This window comes from Lonchura striata, chromosome Z, assembly GCF_050655825.1.
Source record: "Lonchura striata isolate lonStrDom1 chromosome Z, ASM5065582v1, whole genome shotgun sequence".
NCBI lineage: Eukaryota > Metazoa > Chordata > Aves > Passeriformes > Estrildidae > Lonchura > Lonchura striata.
In genome coordinates, this window is record NC_140740.1 from 8400150 (window position 1) to 8416013 (window position 15864).

Consider the following 15864-nt stretch of genomic DNA (forward strand, 5'->3'; position numbering starts at 1 on the left):
TTCTTAGCTGCCCTCATAGGAAGAAATTACTTGGAAACTAGTAGAACAAGATCTCTTCTTGTTTTAATACTGGGAACAGAGGACAAAAATTGCCAGCAAAAGTAGTTGGCAGCTGTGGATGTGTAGGGCTGAAAAATACAGCTGGTTAATAGAAGGCAAATATTTAGCTGAAAGGAGCTGGTCATTTAGGTTTGCTTTACCTGCAGTATGGTATGGCTTCTAGATGAGGTAAATTGAAATTAATTGGTGGGCTTCTGAAAATACTTTTTACTTGGACAAAATTTGAACCCCTGACATAAGGGAAGGGCACAGCTTTGGAGAGAAAGTTTGAAGTTGTTTTTTTGCAAGGACAGCTCCTTAGTGACTTATGTACTTGCAAAACTAATTTCAATACAGCCATAGCTTTTGAGTCTTGCAATCCTGTGCAAAAAGTGGAAAATGTGGCTTATTAGGTGAACAGCTGTTCCCTGTCTGGATGGACAGACATTAATTTTTTAATCTTTGGACCCCCTGATGTCAGAAAAACCAATTTGTGCTTCTTCACATTAAAATTAATATTTGTGATATGGAGCTCAATTTGTGCCCATTTGCTTTTGACTCAATGAATGCTTCATTCATTTAGTTCACACTTAATAAGAAAATAAAATGCATCATGTGATAAAAGAGAGAAATTGCCTTAAATAAAAAGCATATAGCTGGACTGCCTTATGGCTGAACAGTTTGGATGAATGGGACTAATTCTGTAGTAATTGATCTTGAGGATTCTTCTCCTATATCCCAGTAAAATTCAGCAAGGTAATTTGTGGAATGGCTGAAACTGCAAATCAAACTTTAAGAGTATTTGACTGGTCTCTCAGAAAAATAATATATATGAATTGGCAGTAAAATTTTGCTGATAATGTATATACAAACAACACTGATTCATAAATTGTTGGTTTCAAAGAGTTACATGAAATTAAAGTAGAATGATAATTTCTTACTTTAGAAAGTGTGGTGATGACTAGGTCACAAAGTCAGGTTCGCCTGTTTGTTTCAACACTTCTGATCTCTTCTTCCTTCCCTGAATATTCAAGACTTCTTAAGTAGAGTAGTTGTATTGAGGGATATCTCTGCAGTTGAGAAGTCATTTGTAACCAAAATAGCAATGCAGGATGACATTTGAGCTCATTGAAATAATTGGGATAATCATGGAAGTGGATAAGGTGAGTAAAATTTGTGCAGTTTTAAGAAATAATAGCTTTTTACATAGTATATTTTCAGTCCTCAAATTCAATTTGCATGAGAGACAGCATTATAAATTAGAATGATTTATTTAAAATTGGTACTTGATTCTTAGGTTCAGCTTGAATTGATAAGACTGGACAACCTCAGCCAAAGATTTCTTGTTTATATATAAACAGTACTTCAAGGAATTTTGTGTGTATCTTGTGACACTTCAGCTATGTTTGCAGGACGTGCAGTTTCATGCTGGAACATCTAGGCTCTTAATTTGATCATAAATACATGTGCAATGATACAGATAGTATCAATTGTGTTCTTAAAGAACAATAGTGTGATTCACTGGTTGTCATAATATTGGGTGAATAGAAGACTGGACTAAGAATGTTGTGTTGAATCAGGCTAAAACCATTTAGATTAATCAGGCTGAAACTGAAAAATATACAATATTTACTATTTACACTCTTTACTATTTACAGGCTTCAGAACTATTTACAATAATGGTACTGTGTATCTGTGTGTAAATGTAATGTTATAGCTGCTTATTCGGCTCATAATTTAAATTGTAATTTTGGACAAATACAAAATTTGGAAAATTTCAAAAATATTTCAAGTTTCTGCTATGTGTGATGAATGGTGGATTTTCAGGAGGACTTTTGGTCTCTTTTAAGCGCTATGTGCATCTCATCACCTCGGAGCATTGCTGCAACATCCAAATATTGATCAAAAAAATATTTAAGGCCCTGTGTGATATTGCCTATACAATATATATGATCATGTTTTTCAGATCATGCTCAAAATGTAGGATGTTCCAACATCTGGGTATACTTTTCGACCTTCAAGTTTTTGCCAGATTTTTTCTTTTAGGTCTCTTGCCCCTCTCCCCCCCACCCCTCACCCCTCACCCAGTACCAGGATAAGTCTAAATTTTAATGCCATTAAGAAGTTAATTTCTCACCCACTATCATCTATCATGATTCTTAGTTAATAGCAAACCCTGCCAAAGTTGCATGCCCAGATAGGACCTGAAAAACAGATACCTTAGAAGGTTTATTTGTAACATATAAAAAGCATATACACTGGAATACTTTTGCTCTCTTTTCTCTGTCTTCCAGCATGACATGTCTGATTTAGCCTTTTCACTTTTTTTTTTTTTATTTTAGTGTCAGCAGACAATGTATGTGCAGTAATTTACCTGACAGTGTCTACTGCTGCCAGGTCTGATGGAGTCACAGAACAGCATTATAGTGCTTTTCTAAATGTCATGAGCATTTAGCTAAGGTCTTATACAATCTGAATGGACCCTCTCCAGTTTTTATTTTAAAAAACGTGTAACCCTTAATTAGAATTTCTGAATTTTTCTATTTAATAATATATACTCTGAAGTAATTCCTGGATCCTGGTAGGTGTATAAAGAATATAGTTTTCTTTTAATTTGTCAACATTACTGTCTTTCTGTGTGTTTTGAATTCCTGAATAGCTGCAGAAATAATTATGAAAATACTTCTAATTATCTTGGCTTAGCTGGATGAAATAAGACCAGCAAAAAATTGCTTGATGTGTGTTACTGCCATAATTTGTAGGTACTTTTAATATACTTATTAAAGTGATTTTGAATGTCTTCTTAGTGGAAGCAATAGTTTAACATTCAAACAGAAATTATTTTATTGACACATATTTCCTTCAATTGTTGCTTGATTAACTACAGGATCACATTCTGTAAGCAATAAAATAGTAAATAATTTCACTTCAGAACTTCTAAAATTTTAGACTTCTGTCTCATATCTTTAATGATGTTTGTGTTTTAGGTATCTGTTAAGGGAGAAGGGTGTTGCTATCTAAATGTCTTCATGAGCAGATCCAGACCTTACTGTTCAAAGTACTGTCCTGCAACACAATCTGATACACTGTAAATGGACAATATTATTTTTAGATGTCATTAGGAAATGAGACGATAATGTTAGTTGCAGTATGTGGAAAAATTAAGGCAATCCTAAAAATATAGTGACATTCAGCAGTTAATAGGAATATTTTTTAAAGCATTCTATAGATATAATTTCCCATTTGTTTGTTGATGTGTATTTGTTAAATTAGCAGTTTTTTCCATTTTATGAATTAAACCCATTTTCTCATGCAGAAAATGAGGGAAGAAATTTTTAATGTCACATAAAAAGGTGGTGGGGGGGGAAATGTTTCAAATAATTATTCCAGGTAAAATACTCTGGTAACCAGTTGAGTCCTTGATATTGGGCCTGGTTTTATGCATCAGTGAACAAAATGCACTTAATTGGTGTTTATTCACTCCAAGTGTCTCAAACAGTAAACAGGAATAAAATTGTTCACAAGTGTCTGCACGTCATTTCCTCACAACTTGCCATGACTCCCTGGTGCTTCTGGTTTTGTCAGATTATTAGTCTGTGAAGGAAGAGATAAAGCATTTCCTTGTATTGAATTTGAGCACGCTCTGTGCTTTGTGCAGAATGAAATATTAAAGGCTGTTTGTGATCTCACAGATGAGTAGGGCAGGCAAACTTTCGCACGCACATAGAAGTGGGGAGCAGTGAGTTAGAGGTATCTAAAGGTTCCTGAATTTAGGAGATTTGTTCATGGGTGTATTTCCCTCCCACATACAGGGACACATTCCACCCACATGGTTTTGAATGGCTGCTTTAATTATTTTTCTAAATGTCTCTGGACCAAATGTCCTTGTTAATCCTTCTGTTGACTGTGGCTTCTAAAACTATTTCATAAACACAATAAACATCCCTAACTGTAATGAACTCTCCCAGTCTAACATTCCTGAAACAGTGGAACCTGCAAGACGTGCTCCTGCAAATGACAGGGCGTGGATGTACTGCTCTCATTTTCATCAATAGAACATATTAATTACAGTAGGGAAGGACAGTGATAAATGACAGAGTCTGCTTGGGAAAGTAAAATACTTTGGGGTACTGTGGTTAAAATACAAGGAGTCAAATGTCATGTCAGGTGTGTCATGCACCTTTATTTCTAATTTTTTGTAAATACATAAAAGTTACGTAGTAGTATATTCTCATTATGTATGTAGTGAGGTGGCCAAACAAGGATTTCTAAAGTGTTGAGTAATGTTCTTTACTGTATAATGTGACACAACTGGTAGTTGTCTTATAGAGGGATGTTGTCCATTGCAATCCTTCTTTATTAAAATTATCTTAGATCTTGCCTCACTGCTGAGACCGTCCATCCCATGGATGGCTGGCTTTACAAGTTGGGCCTTATCTGTCAGCCTGCCTGTGTGGAACCAAACTGAAATGTATCCATATTACTTAATAAGAAACTTTGTCTTAAGTGTAAGGAACTCTCCCACTATGAGGCTGCCAGCTACCTAAGCTGTAAAATCCATGATAATTACCATTTCTGTAAAATGCCCCTCATTATGGTGCATAAAATGCCTGGCTGCAAAGAACTGCTCTGTGAAGACTGTGCACTGCAAACCAGTCAGCATAAAATAAAACTCCTGGGTAAACAGTAAATAAATAGACATTATACTGGATATCATTTGCACATTTTTTTGATGAAGGAGATTTCCAAGTTGTCTGGCAGTGAGACAACAATTTCATGCATATAGTATTCACCGCAGAGGAACTTAGTGGTTCTTGTGTAGTCTGGTGAGTCTTTCTTGTCTGTTACAAATGAATGTACTGGCTCTTAGAGAAGGTGGTGCACAAGGAGTTAAACAGGGCTATTTGCCATTGATCGATACTGGAAAAAATATGCAGTAAGAACCTAGTAACCTTCCAAAGAACTTGCTTTGAAATATTCATATGACAATAAAGGTGCAAATCCACCTCTTTATTCGAAAGGAACTTAGCAAAGATGCATCCAATAGGAAGAAATATGAAAACACTTTTCCTCAATTACCAATCGTTAGCTCAAAGCAAGTAATGAAATTGTTTCAGAAAATAGCTGCATGATTATTTATTGACTTTGGCCACATTGATTTGCTAAATCATATGGATGCTATTAAAGTTTGCTGTTTTAAGCAATAACACCCTCTACCCCCCTTCACCCCTTTCTTTCAATTGTCATGGTCAAATCCCAACACAGCTTTCAAACCACAGTTTGAGAGATCATGCATTTGAATTGTACATGTAATAGTTTCATATTTCTTAATTTAATCCCCTTGGCTATCCCCACCCCTTGTATGTTGGAGCTTTTCTGTGTAGCATGATCTGCAACTTGGATACAAAACTATGAATTGCGTTATTAGATGTGTGCTGTTGGTTCAAAATTCATTTAACTGGAGTGTGAACTATATTTTTCAAGCTGAAATATTCCATATATCTTACATTACAATGTCAAATTGGACTAGTGGATTTTCAAACAAAAAAAAATAAAAAGCAATCTAAGATTATGTCTCTCAACTGCAAGCTTTTTTTAACAGGTCCCTGGTTATTTTAAAATGGCATATGTTAGAGCTGTCCTACATCTTATTACTTTGATGGCTGGTGACAGAAATGCTGAATCATTCAAAGGATATTATAGAAAACTTGGAATATACTTAAATCCAGATATTGCAAACTTGTTCCTTAGCCATTTTTATCTGAGGAAGTCCCTCTCTTTGCCTTTACTTACACATTTTGAAGAAAGTATCAGGTGCATGATCTTTGGCTGCTGTGAGATCACACTGAGTTGCATAGTAGGAGCAAAATTAAACTCTTAGGAATAGAATTTGTAAAATTTGGTATCAGTTGTCCCAGTGACATCACCAGTGCACTGAATGGCCTAATAGAGGAAATGAATTTCATATGGTTTATAGCAGAAACCTGATTTTTCAAACATGCTGTTCCTTAAAAAGGCAGGTCTCTTTCTCTCTTAAGTGGCCTAAAGCAGTTTGATGGCAGCCTTTTATAACATTAACATTGCATTCTCCATCTGAAAACCTGTTCTTAGCCTTTCTTGTGAATGAGTTAGAGGGGAAGAGGTCTACAGAATTTGCCAGTTTCTCTGGACTGTAGACTTTGGAACTTGAATCTTCTCATATGTACGACTCTCAGTGCTTCTTTTTCCAGTTAAAAACCTCTGTTTTTTAACTCTATTGTCAGACCAACAGCAGCACTGCAAATAGCCCTCCCCGTCATGTGAATCTGGGAGTTGTCAGTACATTAAAAGTCCGAGACTTCCCTACCAATGCATCTCATCCACCAGCCACATATCACTGCTAAAAGAAACATGGCACGCATGTGTTTAAATTATTTACATTCATAATTGGCCTTTATGTTATATTGCTGAGCCAAGGCTCTGTTATTCTAGTGCATAATTGATGGTGCTCAGTAGTGGAAAAGTTAGAAAAGCGGAAGTAATATGATGCGAAAGTTGAGCGAGGCAGCTCCAGCTGGCTCAGCTGCCCGGACCCACACGGCCACCTGGAGAAGGCACAGGAGCAGGCTCAGACCAGGCATCACATCAGGAGCTTGATCTGGCATTTGAGGGGGAAAGAACTTCAGTCGAGCCGTGTGACCAGCAAGGGCTATGACACTTTTGCAGTTTGTCACAAATTGTGTCTGCACGTCTTTCAGAGGAATTCTGTATGCCCAAAAAGGAGGTGTTTACTGTGAATCCTAAATGATTTTGGATGGTGCAGTGGCAGGTATCAGTGATGACAAAAGGGCTGAATTGCCCTAGTCATTCTTGTTCAGATTAGAATGAATTTATTCTAAAATAGACAGCTCCACAGCCAGGTATATTTTTTAAAGCTGCAGACCTTTGGAAATTCTGACCACTTTAGCATACAAAGGAACAAACAAAAATGATCTAAAGATCTAAAGTAATTTTGTAATGACTTTAGTAATATTAAGACTATGTCGGATGCCAGTACATTAAAAGATACACCCAATTATTTGAAAAAATAAATTACATCATATCCAAAACTTCAGCTAATTTATAAAGCAACTTAATATGTATTTTTTTCATAAATTTTTGAAATACTTTTTGAAGAATGGATATTATTTACAAATATGAATTCATTTTAAAGGTTCTTTTCTGTCCCTTCCCTTCACTGGGCTTTTTCAATATTAAGTCAGTACTTTTATTTTTCTGATCCTCCAACATTTTACATGTATGTATGATAATGCATTATGATGTAAGAGAGGAAGAATGATTATAAAAAATAACATGCATGTTAAACAATAATGATTACTGGTTTGGGCTTTTGTCTGTGTCTAACAACATCTGTAAAAGTTAAAATTATTTTGGAAGAGCATCAGTTCTGTTGCTAATTTATTTAAATGAATGTCTTAATCACCAAACCCCTCAGCATTTGTTGGTAATTATCATTAGGATATAAAAAAGGATATTTCACTACAGAAAGAAACAAGATGGTTGTAGCAAAAAGTTAGTTGCTTTGTTAGTTGCAAGGTGCTTTGGTTTATATTACTGATGTTTAAGTACAATTATTTATATATATATATGTGTATTTTTATTTTTTTTTTGTAACACTATTTGTCTTTGAGGAAAGTAGGGCCTAGCCACGTGGTTTAGTTGCAAGTAGATCTCTTGTGTAACTGGCAATGAATAGTGCTAATGAGCAGGACTTTCACTCTTGTGAAAACAAGGGCTGCAGCCTGTGTAAACACTACTGGTGTAGCTGAAATGGACATATTGTGACAAGGGATACACGGCTGAAATAATGACACTTTTGTGCACCTTGTTTGTATTTTGACAGAAATTGTTGCACTTCTAATAGTTGGAGCCCCTGACATAAACACAGTGTCTGGATGCACGTGAATGGATTATGTATTTTATACTAGGTAGAATTTTATATTTTCTTTTGTGTGTGCTGTAAGTGACCACTATTTAACCTCGGCTTGTATCACCTTGATACACAGGGGTAGTGCTAATGTTGGTGCATTAATGTAATGTTGTCATTCTGCGACAATTCATCAGGTGATAAGGTGTCTAATAACTCACATTTTTTTCTAAGAAGAGAAAATAAATGTTTAATCCCCACTTGCTGTATAAGAATTGTGCAGAGATCCCAAATATTTTCATCCCTAAACTTTAATAACCTTGTCTTGTATTTCTTATATTAATTCTGCCAGAAAAGCCCAAGCAAACAAACAGCAAGAAACAAAACAAAACAAAAAACCCAAAAAAACCCCAAAAAGGAAAAGTTGTAAGGATTGTTATGACAATAAAAACAACAAAAAAGTACAAAATTACATTTCATATAGGAAATGCTGCCTTGTAAAATTTAATGAAGCAGCACAAATCCTTGCAGCTTCTGTGATGATGGTGCTATAAAACACCTTCATATGCTTTAACAAAGGGAATCTGTGTCCTGTTGAAAATAATGACTATAGCAAAGGCTTGTGTCATAACATTAGGTATGCAAAAAGAGAGCAAAAAATAATTAGACACTGAGGGAGAAAGCTCCTCAAACAATGTTTTTGCTTGGCATTGTGTTGAACAAGAGCAGTAGAGATAGAAAATGTACATTTTTTCAGTTAGGAAATATTTGGAAGAATTGTATTTCATCAAAGTTATCTTCTCACTGGAAATTGTTTTTTGTATCCCAGAATAAAAGTAGTGTTTTCAGATCATTACATACCACTTATATGTTTATCTCTTTTTTATAGATAAATTATTATGTGTTTGTACAAACTCACTTTTTAAATATTCTTTCTATACCACAAATATATGAATATTAGTCTCCAAATAAAGACTCCTACCTACCTTTGGCATTGAAAAAGAACATGGAAAAGACTTTGTGGAAGTAAAGACTTTGTGGTATGAATCAGGATTCCTTGGCTTCCTTTTTTTAATGTTTATTCAAAACATCCTCCTGAGTTTTGGTCTTCTAGTTAAGGATTAGTTAAAGATTTAGCAGTGGCAGAAATTCATAACCCAGATGAAGGAGTATAATGGCAATGGTGAGAAACTCAGTATTAAATAAAGGCTGTGTCAGGAACATTGTCATGTGCCAGCACTTTAAAATCCAGATATGTAGTCTGCTTTTTTAGCTCATAGTGTGGTTACTTTTACTGCTTATTGAGTCAGCAAGTGTAAGTAGTTGTAATTTGAGAAGCTGGGTATTCAGTTAAAAGTTTTTAAAATATGCTATATCAATATGTGAAGTGTCTTCATATGTATACTACTAATATGTGTAGGTTTCCTAATGTATTGTTTATGTCCTAGGATTACAGTGCTTTAAGGTTTATGGTCTTGTTTTTGAGTTACTCTCTATTTCTAAGAAACTTTTTGTACTGTATGTGTATATTATTTTTAAAATAAATTTGTACAGATCTAATGTATATTTTTCAGACAGATATATATTTAGTGTCTATAAATAGATATGGATGGGAAATGAAAGAATCTCCTTTCTACTTCTCCAGAAAAAAAAATGTGCTCTGTATTATCAAATTAGTCCAGTTATATTCCTTGTTAGACTGTAAGAAGAAGGCTCCAATCTTACTTCACTGTAATTGTTAATTAGCATTAAGTTATAGAGAACTACATAACTTCTTGTCTTGTAGAACTACATAACTTATTGATCCAAAATTAAACCGTTAATTATAAAGGATCTACATGTCTTTTAAATTCCTCCAGGAATGGTGACTCAGTGAGTTCACTGGGCAGCCTGTTCCAATGCTTGACAACCCTTTGATTGAAGAAATTATTCTTAATACTTAATCTAAACCTCTTCTGGTGCTACTAGAGGTTGTTTACTCTCATCCTGTCACTTTTTGCCAGTAAGAGTCTTACCACACCCTCCTTCCAGGGAGTTGTAGAGAGCAATAAAGTCACCCCACGCCTCTTTTTCTCCAGTCTGAACATTCCCAGCTCCCTCAGCTGCTCTCATCAGATCTGTGCTCCAGACTCTTTTCCAGCCCTGCTGCCCTTCTCTGGACACACTCCAGCCCCTCAATGTCCTTCCTGAATGGAAGGGCCCAAACTGGACACAGGATTCAAGGTGTGATCTGCCCAGTGCCCAGCGCAGGGGGACGGGACGGTCACTGCCCTGCTCCTGCTGTCCCCCTGCTGCTGACACCGGCCCTTGTCCTTCTTGCCACTTGGGCACAGCTGGCACGTGTTCAGCTGCTGTCTGCCACAGCCCCCAGGTCCTTTTCCTCCAGGGATCTTTCCAGACACTCTGCCCCACTCAGCACTGCAGGGGTTGTTGTGCCCCAAGTTCAGGACCTTTTTGAAACTCATTCCATTCTCCTTGGCCCATGAACCCAGCCTGTTCAGAACCCTCTGCAGGGCTTTCTTGCCTTTGGACAGAGGTACACTCCAGCTCAATTTGATGCCACTTGACCGTGGGTATACTTGATGCCCTTGTCCAAATAGTTGATAGACAAAGATAAAAAAATATAAAACAGGCCTCAACACAGGGTTCTGGGGAACGCCAGTGGTGCCCAGCCACCAGCTGGATATAACTCCATTCGCCACCACTCTGGGTGTGGACATCCAGCCAGTTTTCCAGCCACTGTCACTGCACCTGTCCAAGCCATGAACAAACAGCCAGTTTCTTCAGCAGAATGCTGGGGGAAATGGTGTCAAAGGCTTTATTAAAGGTTTAGTCAGGCAGAATCCACAGCCCTCCTCACCCACTGAGCAGGTCACCTTTTCATAGAGGGAGGCCAGCTTACCTATCTTTCCTAAACCTGTGCTGGCTGGGCCTGATCTCCTGGTTGTGCTGGGCTGTGTGATGGAGCTCAGGACATCTGCTCCATGATCTTTCCCAACACCAACTGTCAGACTTGCAGTTCTTTGGATCCTGACCCTGTCAGATGGATGCTGTATTTACCAGCCTCAGGTGAACTGGGACCTACCTACCAGGATGCTAATAAATGATGGGAAGTAGCACAGTGATGGCTTCTTGGGACCTGTGGGTGGATCCCATCACCCCACTTGTACATCTAAGTGGCAGGTCACTGACCATGTTTACTGCTTGGTAAATAGTAGCCAATATTTACAAGTGGAGTTAATAGTAGGGTATGTTTTGAAATCTGCCATTTTTGGTTTGGTGAGAGAGGTGTGCTTTGGAATGGCTTGTCGGAGTTCAGCCTGGGACATGGCTAATGAGCTGTCTGTTAAAAGTGTGACACTTGCCTGCTGGATCTCAGGATAGTCCAGGTTGGAAGGGACTTCAAGAAGTGTCTAGGACAGGAATCTGCTGTAGCCATGATGGTTTCTGTGGCCTCCAGCTCAACTCACTCCAGTCTTTCTGGAGCAATAACACACAAGACAACACATAATACACATAAACCAAAAGACCTTACAGTGCTGTGCCCAGAGGGGTCTGTGCAGGGTGTCCAAACCACTCATCTATCACAGTGAGTCAGGAGGGACTGAGGGTTTTACTTCTAAGACGGTGTCTCCACCTCCCAACTGCTATTCCGACTGCTTGGACTCACTCAAGCGTCAAATCCTGTTGTGAGCACAGGGCTTGCCTTCTGCACGCTATCACTGCAGAGTGAGGGCCATGCTAGCACCCAAATAAGAAATTAAACCAGAATTTCCATGCCATTCATGCAGTTACTCAGTTTACTGTGGAGGAGGTAGAGGCTTCAAAAAAATACTTTGCTCTCATTAAGTAAATCTAAACATACTTATAAATTTTAATCTTTAGGGTGGTTTTGTTGTTGTAGATCTCTTCTATGAATTTTTCATAGACTATCTCCCATGCTGCTCGGTGTAATCCACTCTCAGGTAAATCTCAAGGCATCTTCATAGCAAAAGTTACTCTTGTTTTTTATTTTCTTCTTGTGTCTTCTAAGTTAAAAAAAAATAAATTTGAGACAGACATTTCTAGATAAAGGCTGAATTTCAAAAGCTGATAGTTGCCTTCTTGGCTGCTTTAAAATTGTAGTAGCTAACTCCTAAATTTATGTCAAAGATGTGAATAGTTACCTTCACATGTAGTTTTCTCCTTTTACTTTCATTGTAGTTTTATTTTTCATGTCCTGCAGTATAGTCCTGTGCTTGATTTTGTGGAGGCAGAGACATCTTTAGGTGGAGGACATGTTTATTAAAGTATGTTGACTGTTACTAGGGAATTTTGTATCTGGATAGTCCGGAAAGTTTCATGGCATTTACCTGAATTCTTAGTGGCCTTATTTACGACTTGTGCTTGTGGAAAGAACATAAATATCTGGGGAGAAAAACATGCAGGGAATATTATTCTGCAGATAAAGAGAGGTGGTGTATTTCTGTATTTAGCTTATCTTTTTCCACTGGAGGAGGAAGAATTAGTGCATCCTTCAGGGACATAAAAGATTTTTCTGCCAGAGTTGTTTATAACATAAACTAAGTATTTTTTGTAGCTGCCAGCTGGTTTCTTGTAATGTCTTTGGAAGTAATAAGGCAGGATTGCAACTATAAATTGTTGTAGTGGTAGCTGGTTGCAGGCTTGCCCACTTACTCATAGTTCTTTATGGAAAGTTATGTTTAATTTCACTTAATGAATACTCAGGACTGACTCCACTCAAATGCTTTGATGAACTGTTAAATTTGCAAATGTCACACAGTTGTAAATTACCAGTAAAGATTAGGAAAGGGAGTACATTGACATACATTTCACATGATTTACTCAACATCAATCTTTCTCCACCTGCCCCCAAACAGGAGGCACACACATGGTGGGACAAGATATGTCCTCCATATGATGATTCTTACTTCTGCATTAACTGCTTTTTCATGTTTTGATTTCTTTGTCTTTTTGTATTTCTCATAAGAAATGAGCATAAAGGTATGTGTATATTCAATAACTCACAGGCAACAAATGGGAATATGGGAATTAAAATAAGATGTGGTAATTAAATCAGATAAAAATACCTTTTCACTTACAGAAGGAAATCAGATAATACGTTATTCTCAAATATTATTGAATATTTTTTCTAAAATAAGACCATAACTAAGCAAGATTAACTAAAGTCTTGGTTATGAAAATAATTTCTGTAATCAAGTAGCCATTATTCTTTGCCTTAACTGATTCTTTTTTTAGGAGAGAATGGAATATTTTCACGGGCATATCAATTCTGGGGGCCCAAATTTTCATTTACTTCGTATATATAACTGAGGGGCAAAAGCAGTTTGTATTCTGTGAAAATTTTTTTTTTATAATCTGTAAAGGGGACATTTTGGGCAGCAGATGAAATAATTCCATTTCTTTCATCTGATTATTTTCCAAATTTGTATAAAATAGCTGTCAAGCTCTAGGATGAATTGTTCTCCTTCTTATATTCTTGGATTTCAGTTGAGTTTCAGATAAAGAAATCTGACTGCTTAGATTACTTTTATCTTGAACATGTCATGTTGTCCTCCCTTCATCCCCTAAAAATATTCTTTCATTGCACTTGCTTTAATAAATGTAAAAGCTGAAGGTAATAGATTAGAACTAAATACAGTACTTACTTATGGTGCTGTATATGAACACTTAAGGAGTAAAAAATTGCTTTCTTACATATATTTTAAATAAGTTCGTTTTAAAAAAATATTTTGCTTATTATTTTTCTATAAGAACAAGTCATAGCTCTGTAGTTTTGCATGACTGAGGTTTTGAGGAGGGGAAAAACTGCTGTTGTTAAGTGCTTTCGAAAAAAGCCCAGTGTGCCTGTGAGGACTTTAAAAAATATTTCTATCCTTTTTGTAAGACAGTGGGAATTTGTGGGAAAATGTTATATGTTATAAAAAGTGAGAGCTGGAGAATTGTTAACATATATTTTTTTATTGGATGAATATTAAAATTGTGGTGCTATTTCTAGATATAAGTTAAATTTATACTAATGATCCTATCTATACCTCCTGTGAAGACAATAAAAATTGCAGAGGAAAGCTCCTATAAAGAAATTATATGGGAAGTAAATGTTTCGCTGAACATAGATTATGTGACAGAATTTTTTAGTGAAGTCTTACAACAGAAATTGGGTTATTAAAGTACACTATTTACCTTTACATATATTCATAATTATATTCAAAAATTTTCTGACTCTTGTCCTCAGAAACCTTTTTAAAGCCGTTATAGATTATATGCTAAACAAGAACATAGTCTCCCTTAATAATTTTTGCACAAGAAAGGGGAAGAGCCTAAGGGAAAAACAAGTAATGGAATTTACTATAAAAATCCTGATTGGAAAGATATTCCATATATGGTCCATCCTCTTTGAGTTGATCTAGATTTTTTCAGTGCTACTTCTGATTTAAAGGACAGTTCTGAAAAGATGATTGTAATTTTTCAGTGCAGATGTGTGGCATTTTATTTTCACTTTCTAAGGGAAATGCAGCAAAATGCTGCAGTTTTTCCTTGTAAGTAGTTGTTTTACTAAGTGAAGGTGAATCCTTCCTTGTATCCAGTGTTCATCCTAAGTTCTGACATTGATGTGTGAGATGTATTTCAGATAGATTTCAGTATTTAGAGTCTGAGATTTGTTTCCTTGGACTGTCAGCCTGAGACAATAGGTATAGCTATTGCTGATGCAGAATAGCAGGGAGAGAAGGGCTGTGTGGCAAGTTTTCTTTGGAAACATGCACCTGAGGAAACCTCAGTAAGGACAATATTTAAAACTATTTTTGGGTCAATATATTAGGATTGCTGGCAGGTTAGTAACACCTTTGAACTGTGAGCACCTCCAGATGTCCTGATGAATAGCTGATTAAACTATTGCAAGTCACTTGAACTTCCCCCAGGCAGGAATCTCAGCTGTAAAAACTGACATTGAAGCATGGCTTTTCACAATTCTTGAGCGCTGCTGCCAAATAATGATTTTTAAATCCATGTTTGCGTTTGGGTATTAGTAAAGGAGTGCGAAATGGTTGGTAAAAGAGATGGGGAGAAACAGGGACCTGTTAAGGGATCTGAATGTGGTAGATTTTTCTAAAGGTAGGAAACAATCCAAGTGGAGTAATACCAGAATATCTTCCTGAGTAGACACTAGAATTCAGCTTTTAATTTAGTTAAGTAGAAAGAAAAAACAATTTTTGACCTTTTGTTTTGTAGGGGGAGAACTTAGGGAGAAGAATGAACTGCATTTTATTTTTAATGGAGATGTAATTTTCTGAAGTTCTGCTCTGCCATTTTTGACAATTGTATTTTGCAGTCCATTCTGAAAGAGGGTAACTGAAGACAAACTAAGATATCATTAAGGTCATTAATACACATTTATTTTGTTTTGTATCATTACTGGTACATTTTTACTTCAAAACCAAAAATTTTCTGCCTTGTGGATAGTTTCACATTCAAAAATATCTGAAAGTCTCTCCAAATTTTTTGTTTCTGGTCATGACTACTTCAATAATGTTGTTTAATAAGAGGTATTCAATGAAGGAAAGACACGTGTATTAGTTCCCTTTGTGGAATTGGGTATTTTAAGTCACTGTGCAGTGTTTAAGCTCCAAAACTCAGGTCTGTTGAGGGAAGCTTTTAGTATCTTTGGAAGTCGGAGAGTAGAAATAGCAGTTTGCCACACTTGTACAGTTTGGCAAAGATCTAAGCCTTTTGAATTCATTGCTTGTGAGTTATTATTTCTAATCACATGCTTGATTGAATCCACCTAAATAACTTTGACTGAAAAGGCCAGGAGTTGAATCCAAAACTAAGCATGTATTTTAACTGAAAATAGGTATCATCATGGAATGTGTTCGCAGTCAGCACTTGACATTCATCTG

The 15864-nt window shown here is 36.4% G+C and overlaps 1 protein-coding gene across 2 annotated transcripts in view; it reads left to right on the top strand.

The window, feature by feature from the left end:
- Positions 1 to 15864, top strand: part of EFNA5 (ephrin A5) — a 211139-nt gene that overhangs the window by 24053 nt on the left and 171222 nt on the right. The window lies entirely within an intron of this gene.